Source organism: Schistocerca cancellata, chromosome 4 (genome assembly GCF_023864275.1).
Source record: "Schistocerca cancellata isolate TAMUIC-IGC-003103 chromosome 4, iqSchCanc2.1, whole genome shotgun sequence".
In the NCBI taxonomy this organism is placed as follows: Eukaryota; Metazoa; Arthropoda; class Insecta; order Orthoptera; family Acrididae; genus Schistocerca; species Schistocerca cancellata.
In genome coordinates this window covers 428358222-428381289 of record NC_064629.1, presented here as the reverse complement: position 1 = coordinate 428381289, position 23068 = coordinate 428358222, and positions in this window count along the sequence as shown.

The window sequence follows — 23068 nt, the reverse complement described above, 5'->3', positions numbered from 1 at the left end:
CAGAACACAGCATGTTGTTCTCAATGGAGAGACATCTACAGACGTTAAAGGAACCTCTGGCGTGCCACAGGGGAGTGTTATGGGACCATTGCTTTTCACAATATATATAAATGACCTAGTAGATAGTGTCGGAAGTTCCATGCGGCTTTTCGCGGATGATGCTGTAGTATACAGAGAAGTTGCAGCATTAGAAAATTGTAGCGAAATGCAGGAAGATCTGCAGCGGATAGGCACTTGGTGCAGGGAGTGGCAACTGACCCTTAACATAGACAAATGTAATGTATTGCGAATACATAGAAAGAAGGATCCTTTATTGTATGATTATATGATAGCGGAACAAACACTGGTAGCAGTTACTTCTGTAAAATATCTGGGAGTATGCGTGCGGAACGATTTGAAGTGGAATTATCATATAAAATTAATTGTTGGTAAGGCGGGTACCAGGTTGAGATTCATTGGGAGAGTCCTTAGAAAATGTAGTCCATCAACAAAGGAGGTGGCTTACAAAACACTCGTTCGACCTATACTTGAGTATTGCTCATCAGTGTGGGATCCGTACCAGATCGGGTTGACGGAGGAGATAGAGAAGATCCAAAGAAGAGCGGCGCGTTTCGTCACAGGGTTATTTGGTAACCGTGATAGCGTTACGGAGATGTTTAACAAACTCAAGTGGCAGACTCTGCAAGAGAGGCGCTCTGCATCGCGGTGTAGCTTGCTCGCCAGGTTTCGAGAGGGTGCGTTTCTGGATGAGGTATCGAATATATTGCTTCCCCCTACTTATACCTCCCGAGGAGATCACGAATGTAAAATTAGAGAGATTAGAGCGCGCACAGAGGCTTTCAGACAGTCGTTCTTCCCGCGAACCATACGCGACTGGAACAGGAAAGGGAGATAATGACAGTGGCACGTAAAGTGCCCTCCGCCACACACCGTTGGGTGGCTTGCGGAGTATAAATGTAGATGTAGATGTAGATGTAGATGTAGATGTCTACCAATTACACATTATGACCCTCTTCAACTGTTGGCTGACTGTCAATCAACAGACGAAGTCGGTCTGTAAACTTTTGTGCTGTACGTGTCCCTTCACATTTCCACTTCACTATCGCACTGGCAACAGTGGACCTTGACGTGTTTATGAGTGTGGAAATCTCGTACACAGGCGTGTGACACAAGTGACACCCAATCACCTAAGCACATTGTAAGACGTCGTGGTCTCCTGACATTCATTGCTTACATATTCCGCCCTCACAATCATTTTCCGCATATCAAGACACTTTGTTAGAACCCAAACTCGATAAGATACAGTCAATGTTGTATGAATTCATTTAAACGATATGCAAATAACTAATAAATCGCAAATGCGCACCGAGATTGAAATACTTAAGGCTGGCGTACACACACGCATTCAAGACATGATGGTCACAGGGACTTTTATTTCGGGAGACGCAAACCGCACGCCTTCAGAGGACGACTCAGCCTATCTATGTCGTCCGGTGACCACCCACAGAGCAGACAGTGTTTGCCCGAGTGAAAGGAAGAACAACCCCATGTTTGGCTTAAAAGCAAATTCCGCTATATTGTGTGGGAGCGCCCAGCCTACGCATTCCTTACAACATAGCACGCTGTTTCAGAGATTTTCACAGGGAGGCAGCAAACGCCAAACGCCAATGCTACAGATTTCTGGATTGGTCGCCTTAAACGAAACGTCATTCTTCTGTTTTAGAAGAGCAATGCTGATTGGCAGACGATATTTCTGACGCTTTGAGCTGATGGAGTAATGGAAGACACCAAAAGATATACCCCTTCACATCTGGCATGGAGAGGGACCATTCCGTCGTCGCTCTTGGAGCAAGAACACGTAACGAGAGGGTGCGCGCTCATACGTGTACTCAAAGAGTGAGGAACAAGTCTCTCCTCAGTACTTCACTGGGAGAGCACCTCTGTCAAGAGTGAATCGGAGTGCAACTCTATATTGAGTCCTTGCGATTAAGCGTTGTTCACTGTGTTGGCCACCACACTTATTGTGCGGTGTGAATGGACAAAGTTATAGTTAAACGTTTGAGAGTGAATTTTTTAGTGACATCACGGTGTACTGGTTATCTGACTGGTGTATCACGCCAGTAGTTAGACTAGGGGCGAATAGGAGTCCTTGACTTCATCAAGGCGTAGGGAGAGTTTGATTTGCGAAGGTCAGTCCAGAGAGAACGAGAGTTATCTTATTTGTCAGCAGCGAGCGGCGCAGACAGCAGTCATCGCAGCTTACGGTATTGTGCGCTACAGCTCCTGCGAGCCCCATATTTCCTCCACAACAGTACACTTCACTGCATTTCACATGCGACAGCCTCCACCGCACCTAGCAACACTCTAACGGATAATTATTCAAGTTGACTAGTCGCGGCTCTCAGCCATTCTGCCAAGTCATTAACAATCTTCAACTTTGTATAGAAATTTCATTAGCGAATCGTATGCTTAAGAAGTAACTTCACATTCTGAAAAGAATCCGGGAATAACTTGTGCAGTTCATAACTAAAAGTGCCAGTGAGATATCTCAGAATTTTTGCAAAATAAATAATAATTTTCGTTAGTTTCATGTTTTTCTTACACTAACTAGCACTACTCCGGTACCCAAGTATCCCACTAGTTACGTAAGAAATTTTGTAAATATTTGTGTCATTTCCTTACAGAGGACGACTCCAGAAAATATTTATTGCTGAATGTTTTTCAGGCATTTCTCTTTAGAACGTTAGGAGCGTCTGTCTGACCTCTGTAGCAGTGTGGGGGTGGAAATTGCATCTTGCAGAAGCCACAGGGTAAAGGGTACATCTCAGATTAATCCGTTGCAGAGAATGACAGAATAACACCCACACGCTCACAACGTTCATAGTCCGTGAGTTCGGCACAATTCCCCATTCTGCTCTCTCACGATGTCTAATGACTACTGAGGTCACTGATATGGAGTACTTGGCAGTAGGTGGCAGCACAGTGCACCTAATATGAAAAACGTATGTTTTTGGGGTTTTCCAGATACTTTTGATCACATAGTGTATATTCATGTGAAGAGCGCAAGAGATTTATTAGCAACTACGCGATATAACATATTCGTTCTTCATGCAGGCATGTTGTATTATATGAAGAATATCATACAGAGAACGAAGCCTCAGCATGGTGTCTTTACATCGTGGGCGGAGGAGGAGAAAACAGTCGATATAATTCCCATGTACCTGCTGATGGGAAAACCAGATGGGGGACAGTCGGTTCTGAAATGGAAGTCGAGAGGAACAACTTGCCTCAGACTGCAGCAAGTGGAAACAGAAGTTCTCCGCACACCTGCCTCTAGTGCCACTAGCAAGAGGGTATTTAGTGGAGTAGAGCTTGTCACTGTGGTTAAACGAAACTGAATAACTACGGAAAATGTGAATGACCTACTGACAGCACACTCCAATATTATTGTAAGTTTCAGATACATTAGCATAACATCCTATTTTGTTATAATAAATCTCTAACGTCTTAATTTCCTGTTTCAGGCATAAATTAATCCAGAAGTTCGTTACAGCGCTACGAGATGGATATTACTCTATTTACTTGAAGCAAGAAAGTTTTCAATAAACTACATACATTCTTCTTGTCTGAAATTTGTGTTCCTTGATTACTTTGCTTTTAATTTTAACAATTATGTTTGGACCCAACGAACAGTTTAGTGCTGTGTCGTACGAGTGTGCTACCATGCAGATAATTTTGCACATACCAAAGAACAGTGCTTCCTAAAACTTTCATGAAAATCTGATGTATGTGGAACCCCGCCTTACAAAAGGAAAAGACACTAACTGTAACAACAAATGGTTTAATAGCCATAATGCTTTTATAACGCTTTGCATTTCAGTTTTACCACATTAAAATAGTTAATGAAGACTTTTTGACAATGGCTTGGTGTACTATGCAATATTAAAGCATTTTACACTTTCATGTTAACCTACAAGTTTTGATCATGTACTGTACTGGTTCAATCCTTCCTTGGAATGCGGTGAGGGGGATCCGCCTGCTTTGCACGTCGCATAGCTTTGAAATAAGGAACCACAGAAGTTAAACACGGTCTCAAATTACTTTCGCTGAGAAGTCTGTGTCTACATTTATTTTTTATATTAGTGTAAGAATGAAAAGGCTATTCACACGAGTATGTGGACGACACAGGTAATAAATTTGTTAACGCTATATTGGAAAACATTGAAAACTCCGTTTCTAGGCTTTACCTGAAACTTATCTGTGACAAAGATTTATTTTCTGTAACTTAGTCACTGGAAGTTTCGTGTATTTGCTCATTTTAATTTACTTTTCACTTAATGTCTGTTCCGAGCGAATCCAATTGTTTTTACTAGAAAGAGCGGGGAAACAGTCTCTGAAAGCTTTTCCAAATCAATTCAAATGTTTCCTAAATATGTTCTTTGTGGTGTCACCGCCAGACACCACACTTGCTAGGTGGTAGCCTTTAAATCGGCCGCGGTCCGCTAGTATACGTCGGACCCGCGTGTCGCCACTGTCAGTGATTGCAGACCGAGCGCCGCCACACGGTGCCGCTGAACGTTTGGTCCGGACTTTCAAGTCACAGATGTTGAAGTTGAAAGATTCGCATTCACGGGAGGACGCGTTATTGCTCTTTTTGTCCTCGTATCGCTCTCAGCCTCGAGATGGTCGCTCGCCGGCTGAGTTGCTTCACGGTCGCCCGCATCGCACTTTGATGTCTTTGCTACATCCGCCGCATCAGGTTCCTGTGCAGCGGCAGACACCTGCTTTTGCCCCAGGCTACGTTGTATACTATCGCAACTATCGAGGTTCACAGCGTTGGCTCGCAGGGCGCATTCTTCGCTGCCTCGGCCGCGCTATGTATCTGGTTTTGGGGGCCTCTGGTGAGGTGCGTCGGCATCTCAATCAGCTGCGCCTCTGTTGTTGCACGGGACCTGCCGCTCCCCGTCTGTTTTCAGCGACGGTGCCGTCCGGTCAGCGCCCTGGGGACCCATCTACTGGCTCGCCTCAGCCCCAGGTGTTACCGACGCTGCCTTCCATTTTGCCCCATGGCGACTCGCCGCCGCCGCCGCCGCCTGTTCTCCCGCCGGCGACGCCCGCAGTGGACGCGTCGCTGCAACCGCCGGGCGCCTCCCTGGGTCACGCGCCGCCGATCGCTTCCCGGGACCAGTTGTCCTCCGCCATGGAACTCTTGCCCGCTCCGGACCATCTGTCGTCTTCGCCCGTCGGGTGCTCCGGCTCGATGGAGATCGACCCTTCGGCCCCTCCTGTCCCTCTACGGGCGCATACACCGCATGTTGGCGTGCACCCTGGACTAGGTTTTCAGGCGTTTCCTAGCTCCCCTCGGACCGAATGGCAGGGTGCGGGTGGCACAGCCTCGCCTGTTGTTAGGCTCCCCACCTCGTCGCATACGTCAACATGGGGTCCTCCCCACGGCGGGCGGAAGCCTTATAATACAACCGTACGCCGATTTGCGGGGGAGGAATGTGGTGTCACCGCCAGACACCACACTTGCTAGGTGGTAGCCTTTAAATCGGCCGCGGTCCGCTAGTATACGTCGGACCCGCGTGTCGCCACTGTCAGTGATTGCAGACCGAGCGCGCCACACGGCAGGTCTAGAGAGACTTCCTAGCACTGGCCCCAGTTGTGCAGCCGGCGTTGCTAGCAATGGTTCACTGACAAATTACGCCCTCATTTGCCGAGACGATAGTTAGCATAGCCTTCAGCTACGTCATTTGCTACGACCTAGCAAGGCGCCATTATCCTTTGCTATTTATCTTGTGATGCATGTACCGTCAAGAGCTATGTTCACCAATTATGGATTAAAGTTAAGTATTCTACCAGTTACCTCCTGTTTTGCTAGTCTTATTTCTCTGACCTGTTCCAGACCTCACGCCAGCCTGCGTGAGCTTAAACGCGTGCCTTTCGGCTACCGGTTATAGTGGATTGGCTGTCTGGTCAGTCCACTACATTCTTGACATTTTCGTCCGAAGTAAGCTCAATTTCTACTAGGAAATGGTGAAGGGTATCGAAGCACTCAACTTGACTGGATTTTAAACAGATTTCTCAAACAGTAAAATTTTTAATGAACGATTCTCTATGATATTGCACGTCACACAGGTTTGTGTTTGGTCCTAGAAGTACAGAAGTAATAAATTTAAACTGTTAATTTTTAATAAAATGTCTGTGAAATAAGCCACAGTCTAAAGCCAGACTTTTCCTTGGGAAGGGTGCACCTGACGAGAAAAGGTTAAATTTCACTTAATATTAGAACGGTCCTGCCGTGTTATAACCATCTAATCTCCGTGTGTATCAATAAAAACTTTTAAATACTTGCCATTTCCTTATACAGTACTATAGAAATTCGATGATTAGTGGGGCGAACTTTATAAAATTAACTATTTTCACTGCATCGTAAGATACAGAGATTTTTTCACATGCACGTAACAATAAGTTGATTCAACAAGTACAAGCAAAGTTCGAGATTAAAGTAACCAACTTGCTCCTGATGTTGCAGCCACCAGTTATTTCAATACAATGCAGGAGGTGAGGTACTCTGGCGGTAAATGCTGTGCGAAGTTAAACATTGCCTGCAAACGTGCGCAGAGATTTCTTTCGGCGCCCGCAACAGTGTGATGCCTGGTGGGCGCGCGACTTCAGCAACCGAGCCGCACCGCTGGGACCGAGCGAGGTGGCGCAGTGGTTAGCACACTGGACTCGCATTCGGGAGGACGACGGTTCAATCCCGTCTCCGGCCATCCTGATTTAGGTTTTCCGTGATTTCCCTAAATCGCTTCAGGCAAATGCCGGGATGGTTCCTTTGAAAGGGCACGGCCGATTTCCTTCCCCATCCTTCCCCCACCCGAGCTTGCACTCCGTCTCTAATGACCTCGTTGTCGACGGGGCGTTAAACACTAATATCCTCCTCCTCCGCACCGCTGGACTCAAAACTGTGTGCCTCGGTGCACCCCCACCGGCTGAATGGACAGTGCGAGTCGAAGCTCGACCGCCTGTCACGGGTCCCGGGAGGGCAGTGCAGTCTCAGTGCGCTCCTGTGGGTTTTAAGATCCGTTTTCAGTGACTTCTTAACAACACTGAGCGATTGTAATATCTCTTCATATTCGATGAATTATTCTGATACAATTTTCACCCTTGAATGACGTTTACTAATTTTCTATCTTCATACTCGCAGAATCCATGCGAAAAGTAGTTCATAGAATAGCTATGTCATGAGCGCATAAGTATTCTTTGTAGTACTCTCTCTGGTGGTTGTTAGAAAAAAAAAAAGAAAGGGAGCTTCCGAGATTGTCTTCGTGCCGATTAGCCTGACCTTGGTTTGGAAGAACTGTAATCTGATTACTGAGATTTATAACAGAAGATAACTGATACGAACTGTACGATTAAAAAGGAAATATATATATAGATTGCTCCTTCATACAAAGGTGTGTATTTGACAATTGAGAATTAATGCTATTTATCGATATATTGCGTAGTCGTTAATCGGAAGGGACTTCCGAAAGACTGGATACGAACCTGCATTTAATAATCCAAGAGCTCCATTACTTCTTCGGAAGGTTAAACTTCATCAAAGCCAAATATCCGCTTGATCTGAGGTTTCCCGACTGATTATACAACGCTCCCAAAATTACGAGGCATTTTATTTGTACAGATTAGCAGACTGCCGCAAAGCACGAGCCTGCAGAGAAGAAGAATCATCGCCTGATTTCATTCTAACAAGTAAAATTTCAGAATCATTTTGAGTGACTGAGCTATGACTGTGTTTCCTATCATGAATGATTGATTGCTCGAACGAATTGAGAACTACAGAATTACGTAGATAGGAGGAAAAATTACAGTGGCGCGAGTGTGACAGGACTCTCTTGGATTGTTATATAAAATACGTATTTTTTGTTTCATGAAAACCAACGAGAACGAGAGGTTATTAATCTGAAGAGAGATTCGGTGCCCATAGTAAAAGATTGCTGATACCAAGAAACGATTTCAACTATTGGACAACACCGAGACTACAGAACAAGGCCAGAGAAATCTAATTTTTTTTATCCTGTAGTTAAAATAGTTTGAAATCTATTTAGAAAGAACCTTTTTCCAGATAGTAGATAGATTGTAGAACTGTATATTGTGTGGTTTTCGTATCTGGACATTGAACTTTATACCATCTGTGAAGTAATTTGAAAGTTAAGGGTATCTACGACAGTAAATTTGAAATTGTATTTAGTGACTAGAACCTGATATTGACAATTATTTAATGGTATTGACTAGAGCGGCATTTAAAATGTCATTGAATCAGCAACGACACGTGCAACAGTCTTCAGCTGTTTGCGCAGAAGCAGAGGCCACGGATAGCAATTCTGAGACTGTTGTGGCTAGCGGTAGCAATATAAATAATCCTGCTGGTTCAGAAAACATTCATACAACAGCTGATCAGACTGTTGTTGACACATTACTTGTTATTATGCAACAGTTGTCTTTATTAGCCGAAGGCCAAGCGGAGGTAAAACGAGATTTATCCGTTATACAAAATGAACTCCAAAATCAATTAGACGAAAATCAAACACAATTACAAAATCAGTTAAGAGCCACCTTTACCGAATTAGATCAGAGATTAAATACCCAGACACAGGAAATAAAAGAACAGGCAGAAAAGACCGAACAGAATCTGATTGCTCAAATTGAGCAGGTCCGCCAACAATGCCAAGAAAACAATAATAAATTAAAAGCGGAACTAACCGAATATGTATCCGTCAAAATTGACACGATACAAAAACAAGTAGAACTGTTTCCTCAAGTAATACAAGCTCAAGAGGACATACAGTGTTCCGTAGCTATGATACCAGAAATTATAGAATCCCAAGATAATCTAAAGAAGCAATTTGACGAAGTGAAGGAAAAACAGACGACAGTGGAACATAGAATGAATGTACTTGCGGGAAAGTTTTCAGAAATGACATTAGAGCGGCAAAATTTTCCTTCGGAAACCATAGAAGAAACTGTGAAAGTAGCTTTCAGTCAATTTCAGAGAGTTCCGAGGAGAATTTTTTCAACAAAGGGTTAAAGGAAGTTCGAGAACAACTTGGCGAAGAATTCTCGCGTTGGAAAGAAAATATCGAAAGATCACTAAATCTCTCGTAGGAGGATTTAGAAACACCGGGAAGTAGGATACAAAACTCTCAATCTGTGCGTGACATTCCGTCCACGTCAAGATCCGATGTAGACAGAACTGTAACGTCACAAGTTAGATTCGATATAACGGAGAGCCACAGGGAAAAGTACGAACAGGATGATTTTTGAAATCGTAGAACCGTTGAGGAAAAGATGATTAAACAGAGACAATTTCAAATCTTTAACCCTGACAAAAAGAATGTTCATCCTCTAGTCTTTATTCGAAATTTCAGAGGTCTATTTCCACGATCTTGGACAGAATGGCAAAAGATTAGTTTTGTATCTGGATATATACAAGGATCAGGAGCATTGTGGGCATCCGAACAAACATCTTCTTGTAAATGTTACAAAGAATTTGAGCAGGCTTTTCTAGCAAAATACTGGTCTGCTGGAATACAAGAAAGACTTAGGCAGGAAGTATTATATCCTGAGCCTTTCTCATTTTCTAGAGGATCTCTAAAGAGATATTTTGAGAAATACATTAATAAATCTTTGTATTGGGATGTACCGATTCCTTTGCCGGATATACTTAGAATACTCAAGTCCAGACTACCCACCAGTATAAGGAATCAGCTGTTATATATAAATGATAAGGATATAGACTCATTTATGACTACGCTTGATCGTATTGATATAATTGAGGAGGACAATAAAAGGGCAAGAGAAATGCCATATCAAAGAAGAGCAATAGAAGCGAATGCGAGCTGCAACGCGAATGGGAATGACAGTAATGGTAGCAGTAACAATAATCATAACCAACTACACTCTCCGAGGAGACTTAGAAATGGACAAAATGCAAACAATAATTATTAACATAATGGAAACTTTAGTAATGGAGCAGCGAGGGGCTATTTTAGGAACAGTAGGAATTTTAATCGATATAATCCAATGTACGGCAACACAGGACAGTTCTACCAACACCAGCAGAACAACAACAATAATTACACGAATCAAGCAAGACAAAATAGATAGAATTCACCACAACAACCGATAATCACTGAAGTAGCTGAAGAGACAAATACCAATCGGACCAACAATCAGTCAAACTAAACATGACCGCATCGTGCCCCGGAGAAGCGGTCAGGGGATCTGTTAGGGGCGAAACAGTAAAATTACAATTATTAAGATATAATGATGGTGAGCTGTTGACTGAAGAGTTAACAAAGGATTTAATAACGTTTCATAATGACAGATCGAGTGTCCCGGTATCGGAAGTATTTGTTGAAATAGAGGAAGTTCCAACGAATGTGATATTAGACACCGCCGCTTCCGCCGATGTCATCTCAGGCGCTCTTTTTCGGAGAATTATTAGGAAGAAGAAGGTACAAATTTTGCCGGTACAGAACTGCAAAATCATCGGAGCTGTTGGAGCACGCTCTCCCAATGACAAAATACAAACACAATTAGAGATGAAAATGGGAAACGTAGAAATAAAATGCACGTTCCTTGTAGTAGAGAAGTTATTAGTGGACTGTATTCTTGGTATTGGGAGTATGCAGGAGTACGATTGTCAGATTGATTTTTTGGAAGGAATAGTTAAATTTAGATTAAATGGAGAAGAGATAGCACTGGATTTAAATAGAAAGGAAACGGTGCATGAGAAATATTGTCGCGGTGCCATAATTCAAGTAATTGACACTGCAAACGGTCGTTGGAAGGAGCTTTCAAAGGATTTGATACAACAGGAGGACTTTAACCAAACAACAATGATAAAAGCTAGTGAATCAAATCAGCTTACCGGAGAGCAAAGGCAGCAGCTTCATTATTTGTTAGAGGCATATGAAGAGATTTTTGATGAGAAACCAGGAATTATTAAAGGGTATATTTGTCACCTACAAGTGAAGCCACATCAGACTTACTGTTACACGCACTATCCGATCCCCTGGTGTTTAAAACAATCCGTTCAAATGGATATAAATAGAATGTTAGAATGGAACTTGATTGAGCCATCAACGCGTCCATATTGTTCTCCGCTCTTAGTCGTCCAAAACCTGGAGGTAACGTTAGATTAGTTCTGGATGCGAGAGAGATTAATAAAATAATAGTACCTGTAAGAACTCATCCGGAAAATATAGATGAATTAATTCAAAATTTCCAGGATGTTTCGTACTTAACTAGTGTTGATTTGAGAAGTTCGTACTGACAGGTCCAAATGGATGAATAATCTAGGAAATATACCGCATTTATCTATGCTGGGAGAAGTTACCAATTTAGAGTTGTCCCGTTCGGACTTAATATTAGTGCCGGAATATTTATTTCAGCGTTGGATTATGTTCTTGGACCAGAATTACTTAGTCGTATAACTGTGTTTGTTGACGACTTATTAATAGCCACGAAAACATGGGAAGGGCATTTTCATATTTTGGAAAGGATTTCTGCTGTTTTCAAGAAAACCGGAATTACAGTAAACTTACAAAAGTCTCATATTGCTTTACCACAAATGAAGTTCTTAGGACATATGATAGACGCGAAAGGTATCCTGCCTACCGGGAAGAAGATAAGTGCAATTCGAAATTTTCCATCACCACGGAATAAAAGACAGCTGAAGGGATTTATAGGTATGGCATCGTTCTTCCGTCGTTTCATAAAGACTCAAGCCATGAATTCTGAGGCTTCTACGGAAGGATGTGCCATAGCAATGGACTGAAGAATGTGAACTAGCTTTTCGAGACATTAAAGACCAACTCGTTAACGCATCCTTATTATATCACCCTGATATGAATTGTGAGTTCTGTCTGTCCACGGATTCATCGGACGTTGGATTAGGTGCTTGTCTCTTCCAAATAAGGAAAATAAAAGGGGTACCAACATTCTGTCCGATAGCATTTGCTAGTCGAGTGTTATCGCCCTGTGAAAGAGCCTGTACGACCACAGAACTTGAAGCACTTGCTGTTATCTGGGCATTCAAGAAGTTTAACTATTATTTATATGGTTCGAAAACGATTGTGTATTGTGACCATCAATCACTAACCTTTTTGCAAACATGTAAATTATTACATCCTAGACTGTCACGTTGGACAATGACACTACAACAGTACCAATTTAAAATTATTCATGTGTCTGGCAAAGAAATTATCATTGCGGATGCACTGTCAAGATCCCCAGAAGGTTTAACGCCGGAAATAGAATCAGTAAATACTTCGGATTTTCCAGTATTACTATTGCAGGACAATATCTACAAGACTTATTATGTACATCTTTGTAGAGATATGGGAAATTTACAACGAAAAGACCTTCGATGGAAGAAGATAATTTAGCTAAAGGACCAACAAAATTGAAGGGCTAGTTTAGATCATTATGAATTAGTAAATGGACTATTATTCTTCAGCTGTGGGAAGGACAACAATCCACGGTGGTGTGTATGTATCCCGAAGGAATATGAGGCAAAATTAATTTGGTTTACCCACTTATCATGTGGACATTTTGGTGTAATTAAATGTACCAATAAAATAGGAGCATACTGTTATTTTCCGAATATTGGGAGAAAAGTGCACCAAACAATACAAAACTGTTTACTCTGTCAAAAGGCAAAACCGGATAATAGAGGTAGTAAGCATGTTCTGCATTCAATTATTCCACGAGAGCCAAGGGCGTTAATTTCGCGTGATATCTGCGGCCCTCTCCCACGATCAAGAGGAGGAGTCAAATTCATTGTTGGATTCTTTGACGTGTTTACAAAATATGTAAAACTATATCCATTAAAGTGTGCTACTGCCAGAGCTGTTGTAGTGAGATTGGTGCGTGACTATCTTCCGCATGTAGGTTTACCGAAATCCATAATTACAGATAATACCAGAATTTTTACTGGATTTAAATGGAAGCAAACATTAACACAACTTGGTATTCGACAAATTTTGACATCATGTTACCATCCACAAGGTAGTCCAATAGAACGAGTTTTCCGAGAATTAAACCGATTTATGCGTACATACTGTCACAGTAAACAAACATCATGGGCTGATTATTTGTCAGAATTTGAACAAATATTTAATAATCTGACACATACCTCAACTAACTTTACTCCAACAGAGCTTATGTTTAGTCAGATTGAAAAGAAATTCTGGATAAACCATCTGCCACAGTATGAAGACCAGAATTTAAAATGGGAGGAAAAGATTCGACTCGCACTTGTCAATTTAACTAAAAAGGCAATACAACGGAAATTGACATATGATAAACGGATTCACCGGATTCAGACGTTTCATCTTGGAGAAAAGGTTTTATTGAGGCGACACATCCATTCCTCGAAACTGATGAAGAACATAAAGAAATGGAATCTTATTTATACCGAACCATATGTTATTGTAAATATACCAAATCCTGGATCATACTTGTTGGCATATCCCGAATCGAAAAGAATAAAGGGATTATTCCCGCATAATGATATTAAGAAATTTTTTGAAGGATCGTAGATCTGTGATACCAAATATGGAGAAGAATTTAGTGTGGAATTTGACTATGAGTCGAATGTGTATATAAATATCAAGAAGTTTATGTTGTCTAGAGGTTAAGAGACAGTGAGATTACTCCTGTGATAGGTTAAGAGACAGTGAGATTGCTCCTGTGATAGTTTAAGAGACAGTGAGATTGCTCCTGTGATAGGTTAAGAGACAGTGAGATTACTCCTGTGATAGGTTAAGAAACAGTGAGATTGCTCCTGTGATAGGTTAAGAGACAGTGAGATTACTCCTGTGATAGGTTAAGAGACAGTGAGATTATTCCTGTGATAGTTTAGCACAAAAAATTTTAAGATAGGTAGAAGAATTTGTTAATTACTAGTGTTTGTAAGTGTGGACTATGAGCAGAAGCCACAGTGATATACAATGAAAGTGCATCTACATTTCTTCAAGACACGGCAATTATGTGAGAACTGCGTGTGAAACTTGAACAGTGTGGGATATGTAGGTAAATACGCTGTGAGTATGATGTGCGCTGTTCGCGCAAGATAACAAATGAACTGTGAAATGAAGCAACAGTCGATAATGTCACTGTTGCAAATAATTGAAGAAACTCTCTGGTTGCGCGAGAGAAAATTATTATAATTTTTAGATTTTTTTATTATGCCTTCTCTACCAGGAGAATTAATTTAAGAATATTAATTAAAGTTTTAAGAATAGCAATTTGTGTGTTTCATATTATGGACATAATTGTTGAAATATATATCCATAAATGTTCATGAGAGGATGAAGAAGATTCTGCGAGTGGATGATTTGTTAAATGAACATACGTCATCATTAATGATAATTATTTGCAAGTGAATCTATAAATCAATTAACTATAAGAATAATGAAAATTTTTCAAATTATTCCTTTTGTGCAGTCAGTGTCATATGCCTATGTTTAAAATTTTTCATCAGGTGTAAACTTAAATTTTATCCATAATTTCGTAATTGAAAGCAAACCTCGGACAGATTCAATGCTCTACTTCCACCTGCACTATAACAAAACGAAGATTAGATTTAAAATTTTTTTGAGAGGAATACATTCGATATGAGCTACAACAAAATTTAAATGCCCACAGTTCATTTGGCAATATTTTGGACAATCAGCAGTTGTAATTGGTATTGAGGACTACAAAAAAAATAATTCGCAATTGTCAGGACTGATGGATGTTCCAGTCTAGTACAGATGGAAGAATATAAGAATCCACTCCGATTTTGAGTTCAACGATGAAATATGGACTTCGTTGCCTTAATCCACTCTCTTCCAGGGGTTTATTCAGTCAGAACCTTTTCTTATTCCACTTTAAACCTGTTTCATGTTCACGTCCCTGACCATCTGTACCTGAGATCATCTTCCTGTTTCTACGGCACATTACCAGCTTCTATCCAGTACCATAAGCCATCGCCTGTCCTCCGTGCCGCCTCCACCAAACGCTGTACGTCGCCTACCCGGTGTCCGTACCCAGTGTTCCTGTTCCATCGACTTCACAACGAGATCGCCGGCTACATCGTCGAAAGAATAATTTTGAAAATTTGTTTTGAGCAATATTGTAAAATTTGTTTTCCCTATGAGGCACTTTTCCTTCGATCTAATCTATGGAGCTTCTATATATTTTAAAATTATTGGATTTAGGCTTTCCTGTCTTCTTTAATATCTGAGCTGGGGTCTATTCTTCCGGGTTTTCCGGGGTTTCCCTGTGAAGGCCAGTTCCCAAATGGGTAGACCTATTTCGTAATTACACCAATCTACATCTTTCCTGGTTATGTACTCGGGATGCGGGTATACCCCGGTACATGTAAAAGCTACAGCTTAGGTATTCTCTTAACTTATTGTTCTAGCATGTTACCCATACTCTCTATAGTAAAATTCTACTAATTCAAAATATTCCCCTTTTACAACCCAACAAATTTCTTCTGTTAGCTCGCAAAGTGTATTATCATTAACTTTGCTCGCTGCGAGGGGCAATTGTAATATCTCTTTATATTCGATGAATTATTCTGATATAGTTCTACCATTGAATGACGTTTACTAATTTTCTATCTTCATACTCGCAGAATCCATGCGAAAAGTAGTTCATAGAATAGCTATGTCATGAGCGCATAAGTATTCTTTGTAGTACTCTCTCTGGTGGTTGTTAGAAAAAAAAAAAGAAAGGGAGCTTCCGAGATTGTCTTCGTGCCGATTAGCCTGACCTTGGTTTGGAAGAACTGTAATCTGATTATTGAGATTTATAACAGAAGATAACTGATACGAACTGTACGATTAAAAAGGAAATATATATATAGATTGCTCCTTCATACAAAGGTGTGTATTTGACAATTGAGAATTAATGCTATTTATCGATATATTGCGTAGTCGTTAATCGGAAGGGACTTCCGAAAGACTGGATACGAACCTGCATTTAATAATCCAAGAGCTCCATTACTTCTTCGGAAGGTTAAACTTCATCAAAGCCAAATATCCGCTTGATCTGAGGTTTCCCGACTGATTATACAACGCTCCCAAAATTACGAGGCATTTTATTTGTACAGATTAGTGACTGCCGCAAAGCACGAGCCTGCAGAGAAGAAGAATCATCGCCTGATTTCATTCTAACAAGTAAAATTTCAGAATCATTTTGAGTGACTGAGCTACGACTGTGTTTCCTATCATGAATGATTGATTGTTCGAACGAATTGAGAGCTACAGAATTACGTAGATAGGAGGAAAAATTACACGATAAGTACTGACGCTCAGGACTAGCGCCGAACAGTTTACTCTCACGAGACAAGCTACAGGGCGTCTATATTTACAATAAGCCAAAGACGAAGCCCTGTTTTCCCTTTTGAAAGGACGTGTAAGTTTCAATGTAAAGCGAATCCCTTCAGCTCCCCTCATATCGACACAAAGTCTGCCCTGCTAAATGACACTAAATGAAGAGTAGTTATCGCTCTGTTGAAGTGATGCTAACCGTAAATACATAAAAACTTTAAGGTCGACATGTCGGCATCGCTCTCACGTCTTGAAGTCTGAATCAGTAAGCGTCAATCAAGTGAATTGGATTTTCGGCTAAACTTTACAAAAGGTCGTCCATGCGCTTTGGTTGTTGGTGGTATAAACTGTGACACTGTTTCGAACTAGAGACAGCCATTGGGAGGACAGTATGTGGTAGCCAATGGGCAGCTATTAACCAAATACGTCTTTATGCCGCAAACATAGGAACTGGTCACATTTGGTTGACAGAATTTCCTTCACATTCAGGTTTTGCTACAAAAAGAATGGCTCTGAGCACTATGGGACTTAACATCTTAGGTCATCAGTCCCCTAGAACTTAGAACTACTTAAACCTAACTAACCTAAGGACATCACACACATCCACGCCCGAGGCAGGATTCGAACCTGCGACTGTAGCGGTCGCGCGGTTCCAGACTGTAGCGCCTAGAACCGCTCTGCCACTCCGGCCGGCGGTTTTGCTACAGATTTACGCTTCTGTTATTAATATTGCACCTATTATGTTGAAATACTATTAATAATTTCGTCTGAAATTCGAATCTTTATTGTTAGAACAAAACGATACGAACTACTCGTGTTGTGTGAACGGACCTTTCTTCATTTTCTGGTTTTCCCGCTTAAAAACCTTTCTTTTGTTAATATGTTCGAAACTTTCCCGCTACACCAGGTGCAGAAGTATGAAACCGGAATTTGGTTGCAATAATTACACATCTGTTGTTTGAGACTGATAAACAATATTTTATTCAAAATAATCTCCCTTGCTATTTATACATTTCTCCCACCTCTCCGGCAAGCTATGAATGCCACGCAAAAAAAAAAAAAAGTTCTTCTTTCGAAGTGAACCAGTCAGCGAGCCATTTTCTACATATTCATACGAATTGAAGCGTTGTTCAGCGAGAGCGTGCCCCAGTGATGCAAATAGATGATAATCGGACAGGGCCAAGTCTGGAGAATAAGCCGCATGCTCTAGTATTCCCCAACTGAACGCTTCGGTCGTTTCCCTGACCCGGTTTGCTGTGCACGAAGGGGCGTTATCATGGATCAATATGACTGTGTGTTGGCTTCTTCCATATTCCGGTCGTTTTTCACGTAATGGTCGATTTAAATCGATCATTTGCTGTTGGTAGCGATCAGTGTTAACGGTTTCACCAGGTTTTAGCAGCTCATAATAGATGGCACCCTTATAACTCCTCCAGACAGAGAGCATTGTCTTCTTTTCGAAGCGATTTGGTCTTGCACTGGATGTCGATGATTTGCCTGGATTCAACCATGATTTACGACGCTTAGGATCCGTTTTTCGTCACCTGTCACTATTCGATGGAGCAACGACTTTCTTTTCTATATGGCGAGTAGCATTTCACAAGTGGTCTTCCGTTTTGCTTGCAGTCTTTCATTCAGTTCACGCGGAACCCATTTCCCAGTTTCTGCACCTTTTCCATAGCTTTCAACAGAAGAAAAACAGCTTTCTGCGTTACACTCAATTGTTCCGCGAGTTCCTGTTGAGTCTGAGTATCATCTTCATCCAATAAGGCCTGCAATTCGTTGTCATCGAATGTTTTCGGTGGTTTCCCGCACTCGTCGTTCCTCACGTCAAAATCACAACTTCTGAATTTTTTTAACCACTCGGAACACTGTGTTTTGCCAAGAGCATGTTCACCGAAAGCTTCGACAAGCATTCGATGCGATTCTGCAGCAGTTTTCTTCAAATGATAACAGAAAACCAATGCTGCCCACAAGTCGTAGTTCGTAGGCACAAAACTCGACATGTTTACGGGTTTGAAACAGATACCGATGTATGGAACTTGGGTTACAGTGTGTTGACATTCGTCGTCAGCCGTTACAGGAAGCAGATGGCGCTGCAGACGCGGTCTCACGGGCCCTATACTGATGGCTAGCACCATCTATAGGGAAATTCCGGCTTCGTACTTCTACACCTGGTACATGTTGAAATATTATTAACGGTTGCATCTCAAAGGCGAAAGCTAGTTTGTGGCGACAGACTGATCTGCAGCGCAACCTGGGATCTAGGTTGAAAGTACGACACATTGATACACTATATCACACACGACATTCGATAGTGCGTAACCAATACTGTTATCGACGTATGCTTAATTGTTTTTTGTACTGGTGGCTTTTGTAAACTAATTATGCTGTTAGCGATAAGTAGTGTGCAATTTTATGAAGTAAACTGGAGTACTGCTCGTCCACGTATAGGAATCGACAAGCAGAAATGTTAAAATAGATAGGAAACAGATGGAGGAAAGTCCCTCTACGGCAAGGGGGCAGAAGAGCAGGAATGAAAAAGGTGGAGCATGCGCTGGAATGATGCGCGCCAATCGAATTCATTCGAGGAGTCGTACAGGAACCACCAAGGCACCTCTTGGCAGTGCGAGGCATCATATGTGCTGAAATTTATTGATAAGACCTCAGATAATGACTGGTTCCATGTACTAGAAGATGGAAAAAGCAACGTAAGCTCCTTGGCATGTTGAATATATTGAGAAGAATTACGTGTTGTAATGGAACATATTAAAGGCTTTACTGTACCGAAGTATGCGATACCCTCCAAATTCAACCAGTTTAACGAGTATTTATAATTATAGAAAAGTTATTGTGTATGTTAACAATGATTGCATAACGTGTCTCCATAAACAGTCACCCCATTAAATTATACTGAGTAACTGACCCACACAAAAGATTATATCACTTGATCACTGATACAGCAAATGTCATCATGTAAAAACACTAAGTTCATCTTAAATAATTAATATGAAGTACGAAAAATAGTGGCCAACTTAGGTATTTTGGATCTCCTTAAATAAAAATCACCCAGTGAAACCTATTTGTTCACTAGGAGCGTTTTCACTCAGTATTCACGTAAGCAATCCTATTTTAGACGAAAACCAATGTAATTCTTAATAATTCATGTTATTTACTTATTTATGCAAATTAGAGAAGTCAACTGACAAACTTCTAAAAAAACGGCCTTTTTGTAACAAAGAATTATTCTGTCAAGTCAACAAATCTGTCTGTCATTTTAATAACATGTTAAATTATGTCACTTGATGAAAATTAATAACTTTTCTGCACAAATTATGATAACAGATGTACATGTGACTTGTAAACTATAACTCTTTTTAGTAGTTCTTTGACAATGTTATAAATACAAGCTGCAAGAACGGTCGAGGGCAGTCGGAATGTCACTTTGGTAAAGTGTGTTTGTGTGTTATTGTTTGAGGTGGATAAACAATGCAAAGAACATGTAACGGAAATACTACTTTGTGTTGTGTCATGGTCTTTGGTGGACAGTGGAATTAAGATGGCCACCAGAATAATAAATATTTGAAGTTTACATATTTGTTGGTTTCGCTCGTTCTTTATCATCAAAAGCACATAAAAAACATGGGACCTCATGTTTTTAACCCTAGACAACCAGATGTAGAGCCAGCATCAGCATCGAGAGACAGCAGCGATCCAGCAAGTAGCAGCGATTACTACAACACAATGCATTTTAATGGCGCCAACCTAACATCAAGTGCTAACAAGCTCCGTAAATGGGAGTGAAATAGTGCGATTATAGCAATTAGCAATATCTACGACCAGGTGACCATTACAAAAGTGGGGGCTCGTCCGGGATCGTTAAGTGCATCGATGATAATAGTGCAGCGATAAAATTCGTAAGTGCTTAGCAGTCCAAACTAGTTTATTTGTGCAGTGTGGCACCAGTGAAAATATGTCAAACGGAAAAAACGTGTGTATGTGCGACTACGAAAAACAATCATCACAGCACTCGGAAGATTAACGTCTGGATTATGTCAATGGAATTCATCAATCAAGACCTCAGCTTCGACAAAACCGAATAGAAGTGAAGAAAGCCAACAGGAACACCGATCACGACATCATGGCTACATATAGCAAGGTATTTTGTTGTTGTCATTTAAAATAATTAATAGTTAACATGTCTCTACCTGAGAGGGATGAGATCGTAGGAAATGTAAAAATTGAACCAGGGGATGGTGAACAATTAAACTTAACAGAGTGGCTAGCAGCCTTTGCAACTCAAATAAGCTCGCAACTTAAACAATCGAGTGAACAAGTAAGTTCAAATATTGATCTATTAAATACTCATCTCAATGAGAAGTGTGAGGAAATTAAAACTACCCTCAGTAAGGACACTAGAGAACAGTTGATACACTTCAGAAAAGAATTTCAAGTTAAAGTTGAAAGTTTAAATGAAAACATACAAGCTAACACAGACAGCATTGCTGTCATCTATAACAGAGTAGATACTGAAGCTAAAAGATTAGGTCAGAGAATAGACAAAACATCAGAAAACCTTAAACAAGAATACAACCTGTATACCACTAATGTAGATACAAAAGTAGAAAATATACACACTAAATGTACACAATTGGAGGACGCATTGATGTCCAAACAAACGAATTACAATCAAAATACAATGTATGGGCACATCCAAGTGAAATGCTTTCCTGGTGAAAATCTGCACCCTATTGACTTTATTCACCAATGTAAGGATATGTTTGTTGTAGGAATGTCAGATAACATAAAAATTAAGTTAGTAAAACAGTTTCTAGAAGGGGAGGCCCTATCCTGGGCAAATGAGAATAATGATTCTTGGAATACTTTTGAAGAGTTTGAAGCTAAGTTTATTTGCAAATTTTGGTCACAATCCATACAAGCCAAATTCCAGTCAGAATTTCTAAATGGACCAGTGTATAGAGGGAAAGTAGGGGGAATGCAAAAATTTTGCAGAGATCAATTGAAAAAACTTGCTCACTTGAATAACTCTTTTGATATTATGACACTAATTGATGTTTTAAAAAGAAGGTTACCAGAGAGACTGCAGTGGGAATTGGTCCATGGACCAGACGATTCAGTGGAAGAGTTCCTGAAATTTGTAGATAGATTAGATAGTGCCTTGGAAAGAGAAAATAACCAAAGTTTTGGCTCTGGCAACAACCAGTATGGGGGGTGGAACAGGAATGTAAATAGAGATTATTATGGGAGGAGAGACTTTGAAAATTCTGGAAATAATGCTCCAAATAGGGGAGATAGGAGATATGAAAATGATTTCAGAAACAATACACAGGAGGGAGGATGGAGGAGAGATAACACGAATGATAGAAGTAGGTATTGGGGAAGAGAACAAGATAGAAGGGGGTTTGCTGAAACTAGTGAACAAAACGACAACTACAAACGGACAGACCGAGGGAACCAGCCGGGAAACAGTGGACAGTCCCACTAGATGTCCGTAGTTTTGGGGCTAGACAATATTATGATAGGACAACACATAACCGAAACTGGAAAAGGAGAGGATACAATGTAAAGAGTAAGTACCATGAAAATACTGATGTTGTTAGAATGAATAAATTAGAATTTAATAAAAGGTTTTGGGATACTATGAGTAAAAGTGATACAGTTAATAAAAACAGTGTTCAAGCACAGGTAGTTAGTGAAAGTGCAGAAGTTGAAGGTATTGCAGAGTTCCATAGTTGGGCTGAAAAAGATGCTGGTGTTAATAACAAGTCAGACACACCACAAATAGAATCTATTTTGGGGGGTTTATTTGATAAGAAGGGGGATGACGAAGTGTTTAATGGAGCCAAAGACTCAATTGCTGAGATTCAGATACATAGGGGGGAAACTGAAGATGGGGTTGTTGTGGAGGAGGAGGAAGAAGTAATAGAGGGACATTTAAATAATGATCCTAAATCAAGTGAGGTTATTGATGAGAGTGTGGAGGGAGAAATAAAAGTATTTGTAGAACTGAAAAGTGATGATGAGGTAAAGGTAAGTGATGTGACAAACATGGGTAATAATGAGGTTAATTTAAGTGAAATGCAGACTAGGGAATGTGTATCTGAGGACAAGCTATTGCCTATTGGGAACTATGAAACACTAATCTATGAGAATGGTAATAATAATATTAAAGAAAATATAAAGGGATGGAATGTAAATGTGTGTTTTCAAGAAAAAGGGGAAAAGTTTTTAGAAGTTTTGTGGAACAACTATGGACACTGTATAAACAAAGATGCCTTTTGGAAAGAATTAGCAAAGGTAAGTGCAACCCTGTATCCTACATGGTGGACAAGAATCTGTAGTGGACTTTATAAAAAAGGGGGTGAAAACAGTAGTTTGTTAAGTGACAACACAGTGTTAAAAGGAACAGATGAAAACAAAGGTTTATGTTTAAATGTCAATGCTTTGCAAACAGAGAGGGATGTGTCTAAGTGTAGGAAAGAGACATTAGACTTAGGAACTAAAGAAATTGAAAATGATCTATTGTTTGAAAATGCAGAAATAGACAAAGATGTTGAGTTAGGTTGTCCATATGTTAAAGTAAACATTGACAAGTGGGAAGGAAGAGTGTTAGTAGACACAGGATGTCCTGTTTTTGCCATCACTTCTAGACTTAG